The 24684-nt window shown below is 36.9% G+C and overlaps 1 protein-coding gene across 2 annotated transcripts in view; it reads left to right on the forward strand.

The window, feature by feature from the left end:
* The window catches only part of cpx (synaptic transmission protein complexin), a 151623-nt gene that overhangs the window by 70804 nt on the left and 56135 nt on the right, over positions 1–24684 (forward strand). For both annotated transcript variants that reach the window (XM_089852446.1, XM_089852445.1), the window contains one exon: positions 1399–1476. The gene's annotated coding sequence lies outside the window, so the exon portion shown is untranslated. The remainder of the gene's footprint in view (positions 1–1398; positions 1477–24684) is intronic.

A 24684-nucleotide genomic window follows, 5' to 3' on the forward strand; every position in this document is an offset into this window, starting at 1 on the left:
GATATTGTTTAAGCTTCAACCCATGAATCGAATATAACTTGCTTCAAACAGAAACGTAAACTTGTTCTTTTCAGATATAATTATAGGACAAAACACACAAAGCTCTTGTTATTACAACCAACAAAAGATATGTACCTAAACATAATAAATTTTCCTACCTATATATGATACTTATCATTATAGTAGGTATATATTGTTTATGTATGTGTGTATCTCTAGCATCCCTGAGGCTATTTTTGACCATTCTCAACCCTTTCTCGATTATTGGATTACGTAAACCACGTGTATTGTCTCTACACTGAAGCTTAACATTTAACCACGGTTATATAAGGACACGTGGTAAAAATACCTTGTATTTTCATCTTTGTATAATTTAAGGCCTTAATATGGTAGGAGTAGACAGTTTTTTTAGGCGGGTTGTGTGCTGGGAGCAAACAAAGGATCTCTGATCTAAGCCTTGGGGTTGACCTTATACACTTTCAACGTAACTATGGACCGCGCTAAGCCTCGCGGCTTTGTTTTGACTCTAGAAACTTTAGATAGCTTCAGCACCAATTTTATGCGGGTATAGCGGATGAGAGAAACCTTCAGGATCTAAGAATTTTATATTGCGTGACTTTAAAAAGTAAATAATTTCGGGCAATCTGAAGTTCTTTAAAGATATACAAGATAAACCCGTATTACGAGTATGTCTTATTACCAGTTTTACTGGGTTGGTGTACGTTGTAACATAAGCTACGTAAGCTCCTTTGCGATTGTTCATCTGTTAACAATTGACTAAATATTTAACTTGAATTTTCGACTTTAAAAGGGTTTAAAGTCTACAGGTTACGTAGAAGCGACCACTAGTGTGTTTTAGGAATGACCCCTTAATTAAATGAACATTGTCTATCAGTTTCTTAATTAAATTTAAGGGATCATCCGTAAAATACTCCAATCTTAACTTGAAAACTGTGTCCCTTGGGGCAACATGTTATTGAACATTTTCGACTCAAAATCGCCCAAAGAACATCCCCCTTAATTTATGTATAGACGTTTCAGAAACAGCCTTTATATACTATAAATACTTGATTTAATTGGATCTCTAAAACATCAAAACATAAAAAAATAATAAAAATAAGAGTTCCATAAACAATTCTGCGAGAAGCCCTGGATAAATTTGTTCAAAATCCATGAGTATATAGAAGCAACAAAAATAAGAATGTCAAAAGCTTTTAACATATTTTTTTTTTTCAGTATTAAGAGTAATTTTATTTTTTATATATAATGCATTGGGTATTAAATTTTGTGGAAAGGGTATTATACTTTATACTTACGTCTTTGATACCACAAAGAAAAATATATCTTCTTTAAAAAAATTGACAAAAAATAAAAAAATATTTCCCTTTTACATTTCAGATCAGTCAGTAAATCGAATTCATCGAGAACGTATCAACGTTGCAGTGGAAGCTTCATTTCATCTTCATTGCTTATAAGGTAGAACCCTTTTAACGTTTTTCCTGTTTTGTCCAACTGTCTGGTCTTGTGTATTTTTGTGACAATATAATTGGACGTTCGCTACATTGTCGAATTGTTCGGATTGCTTTAAAAGGGATTGTTCTACAGGGTTGTGACAATGCCTGGAAGTCCGGAAAGGTCGGGGATTTTGCAGGAAAAGTCAGGGTTTATTTTCGAAATGTTATTATTTGAACTAGTACGCCATTTTGGTAAATTTATAGACGTGAAAGTGCTAGGTCATAACCTCTTACTTTTGATAAGTATTCAAACTGCCCAGATAAGATTATTTTACGCCTTTGGAGTTAATTTTCATTGTATTATCTACACTGGAATTAAGCTCTAAATAATTAGTTTAAGAGTTAGGATTAGGGTCTTTTGTCTGAAAATTTTAAAGAGGAAAGTTTTGAGATTAAGTTTAACAACCGCCTGATTTTACAAGCAGCTGTTGCAAAGGTTTCATTATCAGGTTATAGGCTCTTAAAAGGCTTATGTAAGAGCTACATCTGATTATAAGCGTGCTAAGTAACGGTTGGCCAGTAACGGGATTCAACGAGCTTAGAATTTGACTATCCGTTTTAAGTATTTGCCAGCACTCATCCTGATTCCCGTTAAACCTTCTGTACCCTTCTTTGTACTTCACTTTTAATTCAGAATTACTGATGTGCCTGTGATGAGGGTTTGAACAGTGTTATAAATTGGCTAAGTTTCTTCATTTCTTTTGGTATGTACCATATAAAGGATTTCAATTTGGAAGCTTACATATACATCGCGAGTGTGAATTTAAATATCACAAAACATCGAAGAATTAAGTAAGCTTAGGTTGAACTGAACCGAATCTCCCTTTTACCAAAGGTGTGATCGCAATCGTTCTTTCTCGTATGATATGCTGATTTACACATGATTTAGGACCCCATTAAGTTGAAAGACGCGTAATTTCGAAAGGTCCCTTGTCGCGTCTATATAGTATTCAAGCCATTCCGTGTCACGTCTTACACGTGACACCCTTTCAATCTTTGAGATTCTCAGTATGTCACGCGTTTCGAGAGCCTCGAGAGACTAATTACTCTCTTTAATCCTATTAAATAGTTACTACCCAATTTTAGAGCTAATTGCCTATAAAACCTTGAGCTCCCGGATTCCAATTTGCACTCCTATCATAACCCTATAATGCCCTATTAGTATGGGTTTAGACATTGTCCATGCGAGACGAAATGAAAAATTGCTGCGCCATCTTTGTTTGAACGTTTCTCCTCCAATCCGGAACATAATTGAGACGAGGCTCTCTTTCATTATCTTCCTTGGCTGAGACTTATATCACATTACGCTCTTAGAAATCCTCCACCAGGGGAATCCCCTCTTTCCTCTTATAAAAGACCCATACTTATGAAGAGTGTGATATTCTTATGTCCTTATTTATACTCGGCATTGCACTTTGGAATCATGATATCGGGACTTAACCGTCTTAACAACGTGACTGTGTTTTCACTGAATTTAGGACCGAGTTCCATCAAGAATTAAATTCAATCGAGAATACCTAATCAGTAAGACCTTAATATATTGGAAATGGCTTACCCGTTAATCTTAACTTGAGGACGTGAGACTACTTATGTCTATGGTGCGTTAGTTATCACTCCTCGGAGGTGGGAAGTTTGATACTGAAGTGGCATATATAGTAAGCGGGGCATCCGTGGCTGTTTGAAAATCCCAGCATGCTTTTCGAGGTTGGGCGTCATTGAATGCAGCCATGAACCTCTGGGTGGAAATATTTTTACTATCTTAGTCAGTAGTTCTTGTTACTATAACCAGGTGGCACCTAAAGCTTAACCCCCAACTGAAAACCAGGGTACTATGGGTAAATTTTACGGCCATGCATGTGTATAGCGCCCTCTAGTGTTAGCACTGTCGAGTATGATTACTACTCCAGTTTAAACTTCTCTCCGTTCTGAATTTAATCTAGTTAAAAATGCGAGGCTTACGTCACTACGTAAGAAGACGCACTCTTTGAGACGTCGCAATGCATCTCTAAGCTCTGATTGTTGTTACCTTCAAGAGCGGCAGTATGTGAATGATGTGTCTTTATTACATTTTTTTAGAGGCTTTCCCGCGAAATTTTTCAATCAAACTATGAAACTTCTATTTTCGTCTTGCATCTAATCGGCTTAAGTGGGCTTTAACTAGACGCAGCGACTTCCATTTTCTTATCATTTTCTTTTTTGCAAAATTTTAATCCCCAGAAAGTGTCCATCTCGCGTTTATTTGACGAGCGAGAAATTTTAAAACTTAGGTATATTTAGTTTGAAAATAAACTTTTGACCCTCTATATAATATCCCGTTCAAATTTCGGGGATTATTCAAATTAGGTTTAGGAGGTTATTTTCCAAAATATTATACAAAATTTTATCGAAGGCTATATTGCCTCGAGAAACATTCGGTATAAATATACTTTAATCCGCTATTTAAATTTTAAAACATTCTCTAATCCGTTACAATTTTAAATAAACACAATTTTGTATTAAATTTTATAAGCTACTTATATTTGAACTGAAAATGGCGACGGAAAGCGGATTTTGAACTCGGAATTTAGTACAGTTCAAAGCTTTTTAAGGTTTTTTTTATAGAAATCAAGAAATGATCCTGCCAAGGAGTATATAACTCTAATGCTTGCAAAAGTAGCCAGTAAAATTTAATGAGAATATTTCGTTATACTCCGATTTCTCGAGCAAACTTGCGCAAATCAGTGAATATTTACGCCAAAAAATGTGACATATACAGTTCAAAAAAAAAAAATCCCTTGTTGATTTACTCTTGAAGAGTATGAACTATCGCTTTTACAAAATGTGGTTTTACGATTTGGCCTAATATTAGTCTGTATTGATGATCAGATATTTGTAAAATACACTCCTTTTTTGCGACTTTTTATTTCATGATAACTTCGTATAAATTTACTTCTCGTCAAACGCAACAAACATAATTTACAATATATTGTAATAGACGCGGGAATGTGTAGGTGTTTTCCTCAATCCCTAGAGCGAGAGTGTATAACGTTTAGGACAATGGTATCATAACGACCAGTGCCATTTTGGAATCTTCAAGCTATCATAAAATAAAGGTAAATGCTTAGCCTTTACCGTTACCGGTAACCATTTTACCATCAAACGGCGCTAGAAACTGACACTTTGTAGTGGTGAGAAAGGCGCTGTCCTACGTCGTACGTCTTTATTATTAAGACCGACAACGCCCTCTAGGCTTGCCTCTGAATATAAATTAGAAGTATGAAAATATACGACGAAAACGCTATGCATCACTTTTACAACTTTGTGAAAAATTGTTCCGGATATCTTTTCTGAGATGGCTGGAAGCTTTTACCTACTTTGAAAGGGATACTTAAACTATTCCCTTTCAAGAAAAACGCTTCTCATAAATACTCCTTTTCCAAAGATAACGATCTTAGAGATTACATAAATTTAAAATTATTGTTCTCTCCCAAATTAAAAATATTTTGTACTTAAGTATCTCTTTAAGGAAAGGGCAAATTTGTTTTCGTTATGTGTTTGGCCTACCTATACAGCCATTTCTTTTTGATGTTTGTGGCCAAGGAAGGAGCCTGGAAAAGTGGAACAACCATTAAGGGGTTCTCTTCGTGGTGGTATACTGGTATATATAGGGTGTCCCTAATTTTTTTCAATATCGCACCACCACCATCTGCGGGTTTTGAGCAAAAGTAAGTTTGATATGCGGCCATCATATTTTCAATTTTGTGAAGGTTTTGAGGCCGTAGAGACGAAAAAAATGTGCGGTTTTTTTCTAGCGGTTAGGGCTGACTTATTGAGGAAAATGTGTCAAAAATAAGCGACGAGGCAAATATTACTCATTTTAAAAACAACTTATGCTAAAGATATTTAGATTTAAAAACTTACAGCACGCCATAATCGAGCTATGACGTCAGACATTTATGGTACGTTTACGAAGCCTAATCAGATTAGCCAATTACTTAACTGGCTTTTAAAGGATCAGCTTAATAAAACAAATCTTTCTTGAACTTTTCGTCACGTCGTCGATAAAATTAACAAAGTAAATGATGCTAGGTCTACATTTATATTAAGGTAAGGCAGTAAACTTTCCCACTTTGCTTTTTTTGGCCGTAACAATTACGACTACTCAGTTAAAATCGCCCAACGTGTGAAATATACTTCCCCAGGCGTAAAGCAATATAACTTCTGAACTGAGACTCTCCGAATGTGCTCAACTGTAGGCCTAATTAGGCTAAATTAGGCCTTAAATTTACGCTTTGTTTCGTTCCCCTTCCCGAGTTACTTAAGTCACGCGTAAAGGTTTCGCTAATAATCGTAATTAAGAGATTTTTGGGGGAAGAGACAGGCGCACAAATTCCTTCTCTAGGTACAATTCGGGGAAAGAAGAAAAATTTAGCTAATCTTATTTCGCCTGTATTTTTCTTTCTTTTTGCTCACCTTAGCTTCGACTGTAACTACTTACCTCGTGTTTTTCGGAGCGTGAGGTTTCCTAGTTTAAATAGGATTAACGGAAATGGGGGGAGGGGACGGGGAAAAGGAAAGCATCACCTAGGTTGCGTCTTATTCTGTCGTTTCCTTTTGCGTAACTTCTAGTACGAGGAAGTGTTGTCGAAAAGCGGAAATTATCAAATTCAGGATTCTTTCCATCGGAGTAGAGTACGGAAAGATGGGTTTTTGGGTACTGGTATTCCATAATTCTGTGTTCATCAACTTCTGTAGAAAGCGTATACGCATATACTTAGAAGCGGCTAGGACATCCCTTAAAAAGAAAAATCCACAGGATAATTTCTTAACTCTAGCCGCTTGGAAGAATAGTCTGAATAATTTGTAACCGCCGAGAGAAAGAGAGAGAACAGTGGGTTGGGTCTGGAAAGGAAAGTTGTGCCTGGGAAGTTCCCTTCAAGAACACCAGCCAGGACAGAGATCTATATTTGAAATTAAGATAAAAGCACGCTAAGCCTTTGCAGAAGTCTGGTGGATACACGCTGTGCCCCACTAATCACTTCTTTGATGCCCCCACCAGCCTTTCTTCCTTTTTTCTTATAGAAAATGCAAGATTTAAGCCGCTACTTCTTTTGCTAGGGCACCGGGTCCCTCTTTTTTACGCTTGCTTAATTTGAGAACTGTCCCGGATTTCTTTTCTTTGTCTTTTATAAAAGTGTCTAAAGAAGAACAAGAAAAAAAACTGTATATACGGTCGAAATGCACGCTTCTCTAAACTTGTGAAGGGGGAAACTGTGGTATGTTTGTATGAACACGGAGAATGAACAATAGAGAAGAAGTTTAAAACGTTAAAAAATGTTTAACCATTCAAAAAGTCAGCCATTGCATGCATGGGGAAGGTGAAAATATTGTGAAATATTGGGGGGCCTGAAATTCCTTTTCAAATGAAACAAACTTAATTCGTCTATTGTTCGTTCTTCTTGTGGTCTAAACGCTACATTAGCTACCGCCTGCACTTTTTAAAATTAGGTATCGCGCGTATCACTGTCACCTTGAACCATTGGCAAAGGCTTAAAATTTTCCCTTAGCCTTTCCTGCGATGGCATGCCATGATCCCACAGGCTTACGTGAAGTTGTTATTTGTAGCTTCTCTCTGAGGTCCTTGACATTCCACTTATGGAATCTTGTCTACCATTTTTCTAAATCTTTCTTACGAGTACTACATTCTACAGCGGCCTAGCCGAGGCTTAATGCCTTGAAGTGGGTCGCTTATTGTTAGAAGGGAAAGGTATAGTATCGAGTAGAGAAAGCGAGTATATAGTGGAAAAAGAAAATCGCTCGGAGAAAGTTGTCGAGCGACAGTGGACGGTCCGCGGAGTAAATGGAGCGACCTGCTCGGGTAAAACCTTTCTTCCTGGTCCCTGACAAAACATCTTGTCCACTCGCTGGACCGTAAATTGTTTCCTACCTCAGTTGCTTCGCGAGCTGCGAGAAAGGACATGTATGTATAACGGTAGAAAAAGATTGGAAAGAAATAGAAACCGCGTAGCGAGGCGGTAAAGCGGATATTTCTTCTTCAAAGGAATGTCCGAAAGCTCGCGCACCTTGTCTTAAGCACTTTCCTTTTTTTTTCCTGATACTGAACTTACCTTGACTCGAGACATCGTTTCAAATACCATTTCTCTTCCGAATGTGCCTGTAAGAGGCGTTTGTGTTTAATTAATTACTTCTCTCGATTTATATATTGAATACTAAGCACATTCTAAATATATTATGTCTACGCCGCATTGTGTTTACGAGAGTTATTACGTAGCTAATCGTAAATTGCTTATAGTATTATAAAGGAAATTATAAATATGGTGCAGAGATGATACTGAAAGATGGTGGAGGAGCTTGTGTCATGATCAAAAGAACCGTGATTTTAGTGAAATTTTGCGGATGAATCTATGACGTTTCACCTACGTCACTTCATGACAAGCTCTCAGTAACTAGTGACAAACTTATGGAACATATCTTTCGCATTTATGCTCTTAAACAATGGATCGTCACATCTTCCAAAATGGCGGTCATAAATCCTGAAGACATTAAATTTCAAAATACCGCAATTTACCTTTGCTAGTGTCATTACTTTTATGTTGAATATTGGACTCTCATTAGAATTTACGTTACTTATTATAAATGAATATATTACGTGAAACTGCAAATATTATGAATATTTTAAACACCGTCCGAAATGTTAAATATGTTTAAGTACATATTCAAATAGGGTCATCTCTATAAATTGTAAATCATGATCCCTCTATAGCTCTTCAAGCCTTGGTTGAAATATTTCCCAGTTTCTGTTTTATCCCGCAGTCATTCGAAACGCCTGGAAAGGTAAACACTGTTCTAAAGCTCAAAGTCTTGTAGTATATAAGTAATATATTCGGGATTTTCATAACGCGACACCGATTTCCTCCCGATCCCTAAGGTACATAGATGGTTGTTACCTTTTAAAATCCTTTTCTCAGTTTTCTCATTTCTAGTCAAATTTATCCTCGCTATGAAACTCATAAATATCTCATATTGTAGATTGTGCAGGGTTTCTATTACGAATTCATTAGCCCCGGTACGAGGAACTTTTGGTGCGTGGTGCTCCTAAATCCCTTTCATGATTAAAATTCTAATATCGGTCTCGTATAAATCACCAGAGTACTGATTCTCTTTCTCTCTCTCTTTCCACTTTTAAAACCTTATATATGCCTAAAGGGTCATTTTTATAATTCCTTCTGCCTGCTAATAAGCTTCTCTTCTAGAGAAGATGGGAACCGTGTAGTATACGTGTCCCATTTAGTTTTGGGGATTATAACGATACGCTGAGAGGTAGAATTAAGTAAGTGGTAATTTAAAATTTGGGGTAATAACTTAGAACCAACGAAATTTAACTTGACCCTCTCCACATTTTAAGAGTTCAAAATTTCAGGTTGGTAATGAACTATATTTTAAATAACGATTGGTGTGTATTAGAGTTATTTTTCTAATCAGTCTTATATTATCCATAAATAAATGGGAAACTGGATTTTAGAATTAAGCCTAAACCGATTTCATCGTGCCATTAAAATATCCTGTCCATCCAGTACTAATTAAATGCTAATTATTATGTGATATGAGACTTTTTTTTAAATATTTTTCCTTTTCTATTTAGAAAAAGGCCGTTTTTTTAAGGTATAATGTTATGTTACCTGAACGTTTCATTTAAAGTAATAATAGGATTTTTTATATTAACAGTAATTTAATCGCGACTTATTACCTTCTGCCTCTCATGGAATATTAGAAAACCACGGAGGGGTGATTACTTTTGCCGTAATTGGGGGTATAGGTAATTAAATTTTCTCTAACACCCGAACTTTCCCTGGCTTCTCTTTGAGTTCGGATTTTAATCTACACAGTACATCAAACGAAATCCGGAATCAGGAAACAAGCTTATTAGTAGCGGGCAAAGTTTACTTCTCAAATCCTTTCAGTTTTAGCCTTTTCTAATGAAAAGGGAAACTTTCGTACGGGGGAAAAAACGTTGCTCTTGAGAGAAAGTACAAGAAAATACCTTGTTGTATTGTTACACGTTACCTTTTGTTCCCCCTTCCTAAAATAAAAGGTGTTATTTGTTACGTTTCGACGTGCCATTGTTTTCCCGCCTTTTTATCTCTTATCATAGTTACGCGTTGGAACTTACTTGCCCGCCTTTTTTGAAATCACTTTTCTATATACAATATTATCCTGTTGTTTTACGCCCTAGTTGAAAGATAAGGCTTTTGCGCGTAAAATGACTTTTTTCTCTTGCGTTTCCAACATACTTGTTAATCAATAACCTTGTTTTAATAACAAGGATGGTGGGAGAGAAGGGAGGGTGAAATTCATAAAGGTTTTATTATCTTTGTTTGAGTGACATATTTTTAAAGACATTGTAACATAGCCTTATTATAGGGGCAAAATTGCCTATGTATTTTCTACCAGCGCCTGTAGAAGTGTTTCACACGCTGCAAACACGTGTTCTGATTGAAGCCAGCATATAGGGGCAACAAGATTTGAAGTAAAGATACACTATTAGTAAATGCTCGCTTAAAAATAAGTCGGCGAATTTGAAAGCTAAACTAGGGGTGTTAAATGACTGGAAAAATAAAGAAGTTTTTAAAGCTGTCATAAAACCCAGAGTTTTTAAACCGTGCTGAAACCCATGGAATTTCATATTGGTTAGGTGCATCCCATAATAGTTCTAGGAAAGGTTTAATTCGGGGTTTTGATAAAGTTTTTTTAATATAATTAAGGCAAATTACCCCTCGCCAGGAAATTAATTAAACTTGAAATTAACTTTTAGTTCATCGAAAGTTGGTCTTTTTCAACCCAGTTTTCCTAAGTGGGTTTTCAGTAGGTTTAAGGATTGACTTGGAATTTCACCTCGCTCACTACTGGTAATTTTTAAACGTAACATTCCGACTTATATGCACTAATGGATAACCCGAAAATCTTGAGGAATTTTGAAAGATAAGTCTGTATTAACCTTGATATTGAACTCTCAAGTTAGGTAATTTAACTTACCTTCTTACCAAAGGTGAAATAAATCACCCTCTTCAGCACTTCAAGTTTAATGCACCGAAACCTCTAGTAAATTTGCATTTGTATTATAATAGTATGTCATTTTGGGAACCGCTTTTCAATATAAGGAAAGTAACTTCTCAATCTCTTCCCCCTCTTAATTTGAGACTCAGTGATAGTTTATCTTAAGAGACTATTACGTTGCGTAATTGGTTCTCCATTTTGAAGTAAAGGCCGAATAGAATCCATCCAGTTAATTGTTAGCCCCTTTCTAAGTTCACTATTAGCTAATAACCATGTAAATGGGCAAACGAAACTTAAAGTCACACTTAAATGCCCCAACGAACGGTGTTCCAAAACTTTACCCTTTTACCAATCAACCACTGTTGAATTATGATTTTAAATGTGGTAAGATAAGATAAGATATGAAATGGAATAAGAACAATATTGGAAATCAAGAAAATTGTTATACGTTTTTTTGACCCTCGCACGATTTAAGTATCCCTTCAATATAAATAATTAAAATCATAAAATTTGAAGCTGCAACACGTCCCAGAGTTTTCCTAATTAAAGCGGGAGCTAATATTTAATTACCTGTCGAAACTATTAGGTAATTGCGAATTTATGTTCTGCCTATCTATATGCAAATTTTCAATTATGACTCCGAACCAAATTGTAACAATTACTGACCCTTATTTGCGCAAAGGGAGGAAAGGGGCAGTCAAAAATGGCCGATATTTATTTAACTAATAATTTTAAAATGTACCCTTCTGGTCTTTAGACGTTTAAAACCAAAATACAGTATCTTAAAACTGGATTTACGTTAAAACATAAGAGGTATTGGAATTAAACTAGTCTTTGACGCATTGCAGATCCTTCTCGTATATGTTATTGTGATGAGTCTGAATTATCACCGGATTTGGCTTGAAGGCAAATTTTACTATCTTATTATCTTTTGTTTTCTGTATCTAATAGTTGATATAGGTACCTTTACGGATTTCGAGTTTTGAAAGTTTTCAGTCGTCGAGTTTTGGAAAAATATTGCTCTCTTTAGGAACCCCCCTTATCTTGAGCTTCAAGTATATTGCAATTTCAAATGTGAATCTCGAGCGATTTATCAAGTTGTCGTCGATAAGAATCTGTATTTATATATTTCACTGTATCGCCTTTGGCCATATAGATTAGCGGGAATGATGGGAATGGATTGTTACTTATTAGCCTTTAGGGCTAAATAGTACAAAGGATTTAGTATGGACTTATGACCTATAGACTTTGCCATTAATTACTTGCAGTGAAACCAACACACAGGCGAGATTCTGCCCTCTTGCAGAAATGTCAGTAATGAGGTATTGATGTTTCCAGCAGAAGGCGACACCGTTATGGCGTTATCAACCACTCAAATGGCTTCCTAAGTTACTATTTCATCATCATCCTTTCTCGACATATATTTGAAATAACAAATCTAACTTATTTCACTCCATTTCCACATTTTCGAAATTAATTTTACTTTACTATTTGTGTGTGAAAGTCTTTAAGTCTATGACTCAAATCTTAATGCAGCGACATTACTGATGTAACTCTTTTAAACAAGCCTATGAAGCCATCACTTATTTCTCTTCAAAAACGGAAGAAACCGAACGGTGACCACTGGTCCGTAAAAGACACGGTTCTATTGTGCACTGCTCACCCTCTTCTTTCTTTCAAGCTTTCTCTATCACTAAAAACGCATTATTAGGAACCAGAGAAAGTGACTTTATTCAAACTTACAGAGCGGAGCGGAGCAGCGTACCCAAGAACTTTATTCAGAACATCTAAAAAGCACTTTAGGAGTCCTACCTCTTCTCCCTACCCCACCAACTGAATGTGAAAGTACAGGCTCTCTGGATGCGAGAAATTTCCTACTTTGCTATCCCCTCGATCCACTTCCAGAGGGAGAGAGAGTGAATAAATAAGTTTCGGTTTTTTGGAGAAGATGCTCCGATAGTGTGGAGTGAGTGGCCTACTCCAGTTGCGAGTATAAGCCTAACTTTAGTTTAGGTCGATCGTTGGTTTGGGTTTCCATCAAAAGTTACCCAGTTGAGTCGATGAGTATGTTTTTATCCAAAGAGAAAGGTTCTACCGTTCCTTCCCCTATTAGTTTTTCCGCTTTCTTTCCACGTTTTTCCCTTACGACTTCTTTCTTAAACTCTTCTTGAAGAGAAGGTGTATTCTTAAGGTTCGTGAAAGTGAAACTTTACTTAAACAATAAAATTAATTTAACACGCTAAAGACTGGTTACCAACGATTTCGAATATGATTAGGCTTAGCTTTGAAGTGTTAGAAACACTTGAATAACCTTCATGTAATTCCAATTTTATTTAGATCTACACTTAAGAGTATACAATGAGACTTAAATATTGTAATAGCTGTTCATCCTTCCTTTAAAGAAGCCAATATTTAAGGGACCTAATCTAAGGTGGTACCATACTCTCACGAACTCCTTAAATAGCTTTACTTCTCTGGTCGTGCGCCATTTAATTGGATTTTTGTAAGGATGTATTTAGCAGCGAAAACTTCTTCAAGCTTTATATTGGCTACAAATAGAAGTCAAACTCCAACACTAACCTCTAGAATCTCTCAAACTACCTAGCCATCCTCTTCTCTTCAACCTGAACTTCCTCCTTATGGACTTGGAGTATAGAACTTAGCTAGGGCGTTGGAGTGGAAATGATTGGAATATCTCGCGCTTATATCCGTTGCCTTAGTATTTATTTTTCACGCGACGTGCTGCTCTTGGTAATGTTTATTTAAAAGTTTGGTTACTTTTGGGCGACACATCTTGCTCAATTTTGGAGTCAAGATGGTTCAAAACTAATTTTAAATCTTGTTGCACACGTGGGTGTAATATGTTTTCATTTTAAAGTTATAACGAAAACATCTTAAAGTTTACGCCGTGAATTTAAATTCTATCAGAAAGGTATGAATAAAATAATACCAGAAATCTATTACAAGATGTAAAAAACTCTATTCGCCCTCTCTTTGGGCTAGTATTTGAATTTGAAACTCCATCCTCAGGCAAAACCACTAGATTAAACTTATCTATATACAAAACTGTCTAAAAAATCAAGAGAGATTTGAAGAAAAAAAAACGAGAGAAACTCTTTTAAAAATAATGTAACTCAAGTTTACACTTTGTTGTTTAAAACAGGCTATGCCCATCCTTTTCTTTGAAAACATTTAATCTTCGTTTACGAATATCACGTCTGAAGTTCTCTTTTCACGTCTGCAGAATTTCCCCTCTATACCTTCTCTTTCGAAGGCAAACTTGTTTTTTCCTACATCCACCGAGCATGCTTTTTAAAACTTAATATTAAGGCTCCAGGCAGATAAGAAAAGACAACAAAGACTGGTAAGGTGTGGACATAACCATATAGTGAGTAAGTATGACTCTGCCATAGGGACCTATAGTATAGTCGTTGCCCATGCGAGACCACGTTCGTTTCCACTAAAAACTGGACCTGAATAGAGTCTGGCCAAGGGTAGAGATAGAGATCAAAGTGCGCAAATCCGCCACCAGGGAACGCCCCCTCTACCCTTTTTTTTAAATGATGCACGCTCTTAGCAAATAGAATTTCGAAGCATACTTATATGATAGGCCCATGGTTTGGACTTAATCCACGTCGAATGAACGCATTCTTTCTTGTCTGCTAGAAGGAGACCTGCCTAGGTTTTTTTTTCTTCTCTTACTTTTTTCTCTTCTTGTTTCTGGATCTTTTGTTTCAATAATTTAAGACTACCACTTTTATTTACCCCCTTTTTACTACACGGGAAAAGTTGCTAGGTCCTTTTTAAGCCTTGGTACGTGCCTTGGCTAGAGTTGCGGAAGAAGCGAGAGATTTCAAATTAAGATCCCCCGAGTTAAGCCTAATCGCTTCACTTAACTAAGAGGTTTGACGTGTACCTTCTTTCTCTCATTTTTAAAGGTTTAATTCTGGGTTTTGTTAATTTTTTCCTTTGATAATCCGGGCCAATTACCCCGCGTCAGGGAATTAATATAAATAAAAATTAACTTTTAAAGCATAGAAAAGGTTGTCTTTTTAAACCTAGTTTTCTTAAATGGGTTTTCAGTCGGTTTAAGGATTGATTTGGAATTTCATCTCGCTCACTCTATATTTTTAATGAAACGTAAAATCAAGGACATCATAAAATTAAGAAACAAAAGATAATTAGCTGATAACTTATAGTAGGGATAGATTTAATTTTAGAAGTAGGAATGGAGAACAGAGTAATGTGGGCGCGCGTCAAAGTCCCGGACCCCCTTCCATGGGACGGAGGGGTATGAAAGAAGAGGCGGGTCATAATGACAGAGGTATAAAGGAATTACGTATTTTTCGCCGTCCCCGTCAGCAACGTCATCAAAACGTAGTATATGTGAGCCAATGAGATAATTTAAACTTTTCGTTACGTGTTGGAGGGAGGGGCTCTATACTGGGCTATGAGTCGGACCGAAGTAAATACTAACCGTTCTCCATTTCTACTTCTAAAATTATCTATCCCTACTTATAGTTAAGTTTAATGTGCAACATTTTTTCAAGCTAAATTACCCTATTAATTATCATATTCGCAATTTCAATTATCCTGGTAAATAATTACCTATTTCAAACCCAATGCGGGTGCCTAAATCCAGTATGGTTGAGTTCTTTCCTTCCACTTGATTCACTCGACCTTACTTCGCGAGAAGTTACAAATATTAACCTCTTAAACTGTTTCACCTTAAAATATGAGAAATTTTTGACCTATATTTAAACGTACCATAATCATACCTACTTGCTCGGAAATTGTCCCAAATGTAGTAGAAGTTGCCGTCTATTTTTGAACGTAAAGATAGCAAGATAGTTAAGCCTTTTTATCGACATAGGATAGGTGGGGGATTCGGTCTGTCTCTTTACGACATTTTTACTCAAAGCCATAAAAGTTGCGCGACCATACCATACAGGACCTTCCGTGTCTTGCCTTGCCTTCAAGGTGCATGAGGAGCGGGAATCTTTCCAAGCTATATAAATGGTATCGGTAGTTATTAAATTTATACCAGGTATATTTCTTGGTAGAACACGCCTCACTGAGCTCTTTTCGCATTGAGTTTTCCCTCTTCTCAAAGGAATACTGCAAGGGTCCAGATCTACTAATATTTTCAAAAAATTTCCGTTCTTTCGGGAAATATAAATAAGTTTATGTTAAAACCGATTTAACTAAAATTATGCCCAGTAGTACGTTACACGCTACAGCGTATTTGCGTAGTTTTTAGTATAAATCGGCAACTATCTTGGAAAATGGCAATTTGAAAACTTTTTGACTCGATAACCACCGTTATTTTGATCCTGGAATTACGTAGAAAAGTTTTAAGCGGCAATCGTTTTCGAAAATCTCAAATTGGCAGAATGCGACCTGTTAAGTATCTCTTTAAGGCTCTATTCTTTGCATGGAGTATACATGTAAGTGTAGCTAGATTTTGGGGGCGTGTAGGATCGTAATATATTGGACCCAAAAGGTCAAACGCCTTGTACTCCCTGGTACAAAACTAAAGAGAAAGTTACTAGGGCGAAAAAATTTACAAATATAAAATAAGAAAAAGTAACCATTCTTGCTTCTTTTTTTTGTTTTTTTTTAACTCCATTATTTTTTTTTCTGGTTTAGCTTATTTCCTTTTTTTCTTTCCAATAAAACCAGTCCTTAACTTTGCTTCCGCTAAGTTTATTGGTGGTTTTCAAGCACGCGATAGGTGGTGTAGTTACGAGATCATTTCTTTTTTTCTTCTTCTAACATTTGCCTGCGCTACAGAACTTTTACGTGGTAATAGCGCTTGGATTGAAATAAGGCGATAACACACTGTGTTTTGATTCAAATTGACGGAAATTTGAAACGCGTAATTTTACAAAATCTCATTTAGATCTGAAAATCATCCTTCAATCTTTAATTAAGGTAGTCTATCCTTTTTCACACGTTCAAACGTATTAAGCAAGCTTTACCCATAAACCTATCATACTCTTCATAAGTATTAGTCGAAAGGATATGTGCTAAGAGAACTCATCTTTTATTAAAACGTAGAGGGGTGTATCCCAGTAGCGAATGCAATAGGCAAACCCATACTTATAGGGTTAATAGCTTTAACATAATTCGTCTGTAAATTTTGAAAGTTTGCACTTTTGATCAAAATTAAGGATCTAGATGACTACCGTCTGGCACGTACGTCGTCTATCCATTAGACTTAATTACATTCCTCTAATTCTTCCCACCACTTTCTTAAACTTAACCTTAATTGGCATTCAGGGTAAAGCGGCTGCATTTCCTCCAGGAACATCAGCGGAGTGATCCTGAATGGAATATTAATACCATCCTTTTATCCAACAATTACTCAAAAGTGCTTCATTTCGGGCTTGGCGTTTTTTTTTATCGACAAGTGTACTTATTTTCCACTGAGCGTCCTTTAATAGTTACGGCTATAGCTTGCTGTATTTCTTGCGTAGATGTAGGAGCTATGAATGTATTCATTCCTACCAAGAGTAGCACATGACATACGTGTCTAACCCCAATTAGTTCAAAACATAGCGTAACCATCGCTTCAGCTTAAGTTTTCACAAATAATTTTTTTTGGCTTGGAAACAATTTAATGTCATACTTAATTTTGTTGCGATGGTTATATTATTCGTTTGTGATAACGACAATATTAACTTTCATTCTTGGTACGTGCAGTTTGTAGCAACTATAGGCTCAATATTCAAGTTAGGCTTAGCATTCCCCAACTTAATAGGCCAATTAATCAGCTGGTACTTTTTCCAACATAGTACGGAAGGGGGTCATTTTTGTAGACTTAGATTTTAATCCAGAACGCGTATCTCTCCGTACGTAAGCTCCCTGTCATTTTCAAAACAATCACGTAACTTCCATTAAGCCTTTGTTGGCCTTATATACGGCCATTATAATGGCTTGGAGTTTTCCACTTTCCACGAAGTTAAAATGTTAGTTGGCATTTTTTTTTGCCATTTGTGTACTTCTTTCCCCTTAATATGGTACATTACATGTTCTTTTTAACGAACTATGGCTTCTTGTTTTAATGTTAAGATTAGGTTCAGCGACTTGTGTTTGTTCAAGTATCAAATTAAAACCCATTTCATCAGTGGAAACCAAGGCCCTCAGAGACTGTAAACTACCCTTATTTTAACCTTTAACTAAGTATTTTCAACGTAGAGTTTTTCGATTCGAAGTTATTCAGGATATATGTTATTGTTTAGACCGAATTCCTTTACACCGCTATATATTGGAATACCTCTAACCCTCTATATTCTGCAACTTCCAAATTGCCTTATCTTTTATTCGGTCGCAACTGCAGTTATACTTCGTAAACGGAAAAGGATCTTGTCCCTCAGCTCGTTTCTCTCTCTTAATGATTGTCCAGGGAACACAAACCCAGAAATGCGTATATATGTTTCTTTATCCCGGCTTGTGGGGAACTGAGAATGACTCTACCAACGTTCCCCTCTTTGCCATTGTTCCTGTAACAAACGTTACCTGCCTTCCTTGATCGATAGTTTTAATAGCGTTTAAGTCGTAATTAAACCGCGCCACACCGAGTTTGTTTTGTTATTACATTCTGAATTATGCCTCGCCCTGTAAGACCCTAGCTGTTTTGCCTTTGTGACTTGATTGTCCGTTAGCCTTATGTTGTGAGTTTAAATGGTTTTGACTTACGTAAACCTGAATGCCCGCGAACGTGCTTGTAATGAGGCACCCATTCTTCCGTTATTTTTGTTTAAAATGAAATAGAGAGGTTAAGAAGAAACCATAAGTTTAAGTAAGCGGAGAGTAGAAAATTACAAAGGGAATCCTGTTTTATGGCGTTTTTGAAAATGGCAACTTCTTAATCTCACTAATATTAACTGTGAAGTCTACTGCATGGATTTAATCGAGTTTATTGTAAAATTTTCCTTGCAGAGTTTACTAAATCGTATTTTTAATTTGGAATTTGGGTAATTTTGCGTGTGCTATAATCTTAATGACGAGAATTCTGTTAATTTAACAGAAATATTTTTAATGGAATTTAGTGTGTTGACTAATCCAGAGATTACGCTTAAACTTTTGTTTTAAAGAAGTTTGAAGTGTTTACGGTTTTAGCTTCCACATACATCTTTATACATGATTTATTAGAATCAGGCCCTAAATCCTGGGATGTGCCATTACTAAAAAGAATAATGAAAAATTCAATAAAAAAAAACATAAATCATGCATTTTCAACCCTACACACCATTATTGCATACAGGCCTGTCGTACGAAAACTATATTTTAAAAGTCCATTTATTTTACTAAAAACAAGGGATACGTTAAGTATTGTTCTCCTCGGTGAAGACTACGTAATTTTCACTTAAAAGATGAGAACTGTACATGTCTATTCTTGATGTGAACTGGCCTATTTAAACGCCTTCTTTAATGTAACGTCATATTCGCTTTTAGTAACTAGGCCCGAATTTCGTCCTAAAGGATGTAAAAACAGGTCGGCCGTATGAGACTCTTTTACATGATCCGGCTATTACGGACTAGACGATATTTTTCAATAGGAAACCCTACCACGGTTCAAGCCTAATTTCCGTACAAACGCAGTCTCCCGTTTATTACTGGGTCATAGGGCTTTTGTTCTTGGTTGAAACTCAACCGATAAATATACTATGCTTTTTGCCTATCTGCAGCTTCCCCGCTTGGTCGATTCCGGCTTGCGTTAAGCTGGATCCGTACGGATTAAGTTGTGATTGATGTTAGCTTCTGAAAGCTTTTTACGCGCCCTTTCATCCCCCCTTCAGTCCTTGTGAGCCTTCGCGTTCCTTAAGGATCTTTAGCGAAAGTAGAGTAACCGAAGTTATAAAACGCATTAATGTGGCGTAAGTGATCATATCTACGGAACTTGGGTTTCTAATTTCCACCACAGTTGGTGAGTTAGTTTAGGTTACCATAACTTTGAGTTAAAACGCTTCTGGACGTTAGGCTTAGGTCGATTCAGCCCTTGAATATGTTTGTTTTGTCTTCTAAGAGCCTCTGGTAATGTCGTTCCTCGAATACTTTTGCTTTATGCATCTTAAAATGAGACTATCTCAGACGCAGCGTTGTTGGTCTGGTATCTCGATACATATTTTGTATTGATGTATATGGAATGCGTAGAATGATGGGTGGAAAACTGTAAGCTATCTATGGAGATACCACTTTTCTTATACTGAGTTGGAGTACCATTGTGTTTAGAGAGACCTAGTTGTCACAACTTGCAAGCTCTTCTATGAGACGAGTGTTTGATACTGTTTCTTTTTTCCCATGTGATTATATGCAAAATAGATCTATTTCCCTTCGTAGAATACGGCATTGTTATTTAGCTACTTTGGTGATTAGCTTATTCACAACGCCTCTTATGTCGTCCGCTTGTACAAGTGCTTGTGATCGTGCTTGCACAAGTGCTTGTACAAGTGCTTGTAATCGTACTCGAAATAATCCAATTTGTTATTTTTTGAGATTTTTCTGCATAGTTTTAATCCAAAATAGTATTAAACAAATGACCACCTTTAGTCCTATATTTTAATATAAAACCACATTTCTCCCCAAAAAAATTCTATAATTCAGGAAAAAATTCCCTGTTTTTTCCTATCCGGAATTTAAATTTTTGGCTGGGCTCTCTGCAAGGGGTCAAGACTCGGAAGTCACGGAAAATGCTTAATCTCCCATTCCCTTGTTTAATTTTCTCTGGTATCGCGTACCGGACAGAAATTGGACACTAGCGATGCAGTGAACACGTTGAGTTCCTACTTCCTATATACTCTCTTCTTCATTAATATGCAGCCTGTTCCTCGCATCTCCACTCGAAGCTGAACGCGGGCTGCGCTCTCGAACGTCTGTTTGCTCGCATTATACAGGCTAGAACCGTAAACATCATCATACATGATGGAGAGAGCTGGTTGTTTATAGTCCGTTGTTGTCTGCCTATACTCACTCCTCTTGTCGTCGAGTATTTAGGCTTCAAAACTAGCGAACACTTAAGGCAAGTGTACCGTACATCTCGTGCAAACCAAGCATTGTTTATTATAACATTGACAAGGTATATAATGTACTCCACTGAAGTACTCCTATATCCCATTCTGTGAATTATGTATTAATAATGACAGACTAAATTAGCATATTTGTTTATGAAAGAAAGATTTAATTTATGGTTTTAATTTTCATATTTATTAGTTGAGGCTGTAAAGTATAATTTTTCCTAGACTCAGTTCTGTTGATATAAAGATTGTGGTTTTCTATCTGGTTCTAGTGGAACAGAATGGGAGGAGCTACTATATTTTATGAATGACTTAGCTATGACGTAGGTAAAGCTATAAATCAATATAGAACACGCCCCGCACATTATACGGGACTTACGAGATTAGCTCGCCATTTCCGGAGACTTATTCTGTCAATTAAGCTGCATGTACCGATGTTGAATGTCAGCATTTAACAAACGGGCATCGATAGCTATATGCGTCCAGGGAAATTCCACTCGTAAATCCCGTATTCTACGAGTAATTTTAAGAATTCATATTACTTCCTGGTAATTATTACGTCTTCCTTCAAATGTTTAATTTAACTTTAGCTATTATGTTACACGCATTTTCACTTAACTGTAGACATGTGTTTACCCAATGCTAGTCAATTTCAAAGTCAGAGAATCCCTTGGAATTCTCACTGGAATATCTTTATCTTCTTTAGGTTCTCTTTGCAAATTGTAAATTCTTTATATCCGATGGTAGCTTTGGGATTTTATCCCTGACTTTAAAGATGAAATCGAAGAGCGATAAAGTACACTTCTTTCTGCCGGTTGAAATGCGTAGAATCACTCTTTCGTTTTTAGGTTCTTGGGGGAGCCATTGGATGGACACGTAGCACCATGTACCTACTTCTACTACCCGAACCCATAACTGAAGTATATAGCAGATTGTAAATTCTTTAAAAGTTTTCAGATGCTGTGTCTGTTTTGTATATTCCATCTATTACTACCTGAGCAGGGAGGTTCATTTTGATGCTACTTAAATTTCACTTTTAATTTTCCTCTAGCGCAGTGGTAAGAGTGGAATACATCTTATTTAATGCTTAGTTTTTAAACAGTAGTTGGAAATTTAAAGTGAGCTTGAAATACTAAATAATAATCGTGACGCGGTTTTGTGGCGCTGTTGCGCGCGAGTTTCCTATCCCTTATCAAAAGTTAATAAGATCCATGACCCTAGGCTACAAAATCTACCTTTTATCGAGTGGAAAATAATATTTTTTGTCAAAAAATGTAGAAGTAATAACGGAGCGACGCGTATCTTTCGGTCACGTACGCGGTATAATGAGCGCACGTACGCAAGTATAGCTGGCGGAAATTTGAAAAATTCGACACTTGGAAAAAGGTAACCGCGACGCTATGGACACTGTAATTCCAAGGAGGACCAGAAAAGACGTGGGAAACGGGCTCAGTCAGCTTAGGGAATACCATAAGTTTGTCACTGGTTACAAACTGAAGCTTGCCATGAAGAGACGTAGGTCATAAATTCGAGGTAAAGCGACGCCTGGTGAGGCGCTGTCAAAGGCTTAGTATAGCTGAACTGGAAGATGCACTGCAAAACTAATTGAGTGTAGTCAATTCTCGCTTGTCGTTCTCGAACTAACTCTCATTAAGTCCCTACCATTACAAAGTCTAGTATAGGTAGTGTTATACTTATGGAACATATCTCAAAATCTTATGGGATTACGTATCATTTTTCCCACCCCTGCACTCCTACTTTTAAATAGTGCTTTAAAATTTCAAATGATCATAATCATAATTCTCCTTTGTTCGTGTTGTTGTTTTTAATCGACAAAATGGGCAGTTTTCCAATCCCCTATAGGGTTCTTAAGATCCATGAACTTACACCGTGGCGTTGCCTGGATACGGCCATTGGGCACGTTTGGCTCGTTTCCGAAATTCAAATTCAAATTCATGTTTCTTAGTAGGCCAATACTATGTATAAAATTCCGTAATATTCTTTATGGAAGGGCGCTTCCGAAACAAAAAGAAAGATAATCTCGTGACTCGAATATTTATGTATGATATCTTTAAATCACTAAATTGTTTTAGATTAAGCATTAGAGCGCGAGGAAAGGTGTACCATTAGGGTGCTATAGTCAACTTCGATGTAACTATAAGTGGGAAAGGCACGTGGGAAGAACCATAGCCCACTCGATCCGCGCTCACAGACGCTGCGCTGCTATAGCGCGAGCTGCTTGCATCGTGATGCACGTGATCGAGTGGGCTATAGAAGAACTTAGCATTCCATATCGCTTTTTGGCGCCTGCGCTGTAGACTTGGAGGATCACGAGAGTGCGCAGAGACGGAAATGTATGCCAACCTTCAGAAACAGCCGGAATTCAAAAGGAAAGCAAAAAGCCCCCAACGGGCCAACAAACGCGAGACCTCCTATTCCAGCGCTGTTTTCTCTGATATCAAAGCCTAAAATATGTTGAACGGAACTTTTGAAGTCCTTTTCTCCAAATGAAAGTAATTTAAGACGCGAACGCTGTGGGCCTATGCCATGCAGTTTAGTCGAAAATGTAGGTTTAGAATTCAAATTATGCTTTTGAGAATTCGACCACGCGTATTCCTTAAGCGAATAGGCCTAGTTTGATTTACCGCGCTCGAGAGTTTTGGAGGTGGCTAAATGCATTAGCATAATCCAGGTATTCTCAGGACTGTAGTTTTGCTTGTATTACGGATTAGGTAGTCCATATCCAATATATAGTAGAGGGTTTCATTTTCAGGGATAGGCTTTAGAATTTCAATTTCGCGGCTAGGCAAACCTTGCCCACTGGTATAAATTAATTTCTCTCGAAACCGCTAGTGGATTTTGCCCAAAAGCCAGATCTCTATCCTGTCTTCTAATTCTGAATACAGGAAATAATTTATTAGCCAAAGGATTCGCAATAATCAGCTAGATTCTGGTACTGGTATATCTCCAATAATGAGGCTAGCTGCTAGCGCTAGGGGGGGGAGAGTTTCATCCCCTTCAGTTTCTGTAAACTTCCTTGTCATTTGATATCCAAAAGAGGCTTGGTGTTAATTAGCGTTGTCTTTAATTAATCTGAAGATATTGTAGCTTCAACTTCATTTTTAAGTTTGGGACTCTTCGTAATGCTAGAGACTTACTGAGAGGTAGTTCGAGAACGACGCGAGAATTGACTACACTCAAACGTTTTTGTAGTCCATCTTCTTGTTTAGTCTGTATTATAAGCCTTTGAATGCGCCTCACCAGGCGTCGCTTTACGAGAATCTATGACGTTTCACCGACGTCTCTTCATGACAAGCTCTCAGTAACCAGAGACAAACTTATGGAACATTTCATATGAACTTATGGCATAGCTCAGTGTCATCAGCAACGTGGCATACGTGTTACATATTACTCTAAAACTGTACGAGACAAGAACGTGCCTGTACAGGCTACCATATTGGTGATTTGTAGTTTTGAGACTTAACGTTTCGTATCTGGAGATTGCTCCTTTTGGACCATTATTGCTGAATGTATTGATCATTTCGATTCCTTGCCATTTCCAAGGTTTCTCTCGAGAGAGTGTACACGGTCATTTACCGCCCCGAGTCTTAAGGTACCCTCTCTGCCAACCGGTGTTAGATTCGACATCGGCCCATTAGCTTTATTTGATACTTTCAAGGTTGTCCTTCATTATTACTAGTGCAGTATACACCGAAATTGGAAATGCTAGAGTTCTGTATGGCCCCGCCATACCTGGTCTTCTGGATTTTACATCGTAACTCTCCGAACTTGCGTGCTGGTTTGTATTAAGTTGGCCTATTTGCACGCTCGAAAGATGGTGTCATTAATTTTGGAGGATTTTGAGTGGTGAATCGTTGCTATACCCTACGGATATGATGCGAGAAACTTATGACGTATTCATTGTTAGAATGAGTTTGTCCTGAAATTTACAGGTTTAAACTAAAACAGCGTAAGAGGGGTTGACTTATTTTTCAAATGGAACAGTTTTACATAAATTAATCTGCGATTTTATTAAATTTATCTTTTAAAATTTAATATTTGACCATTTTAAACAATTATGAAAGTAATTATTTAGT

Source organism: Phalangium opilio, unplaced genomic scaffold (assembly GCF_054372755.1).
Source record: "Phalangium opilio isolate 3A_F unplaced genomic scaffold, DU_Popi_V2 ptg000113l_1, whole genome shotgun sequence".
Classification (NCBI taxonomy): Eukaryota; Metazoa; Arthropoda; class Arachnida; order Opiliones; family Phalangiidae; genus Phalangium; species Phalangium opilio.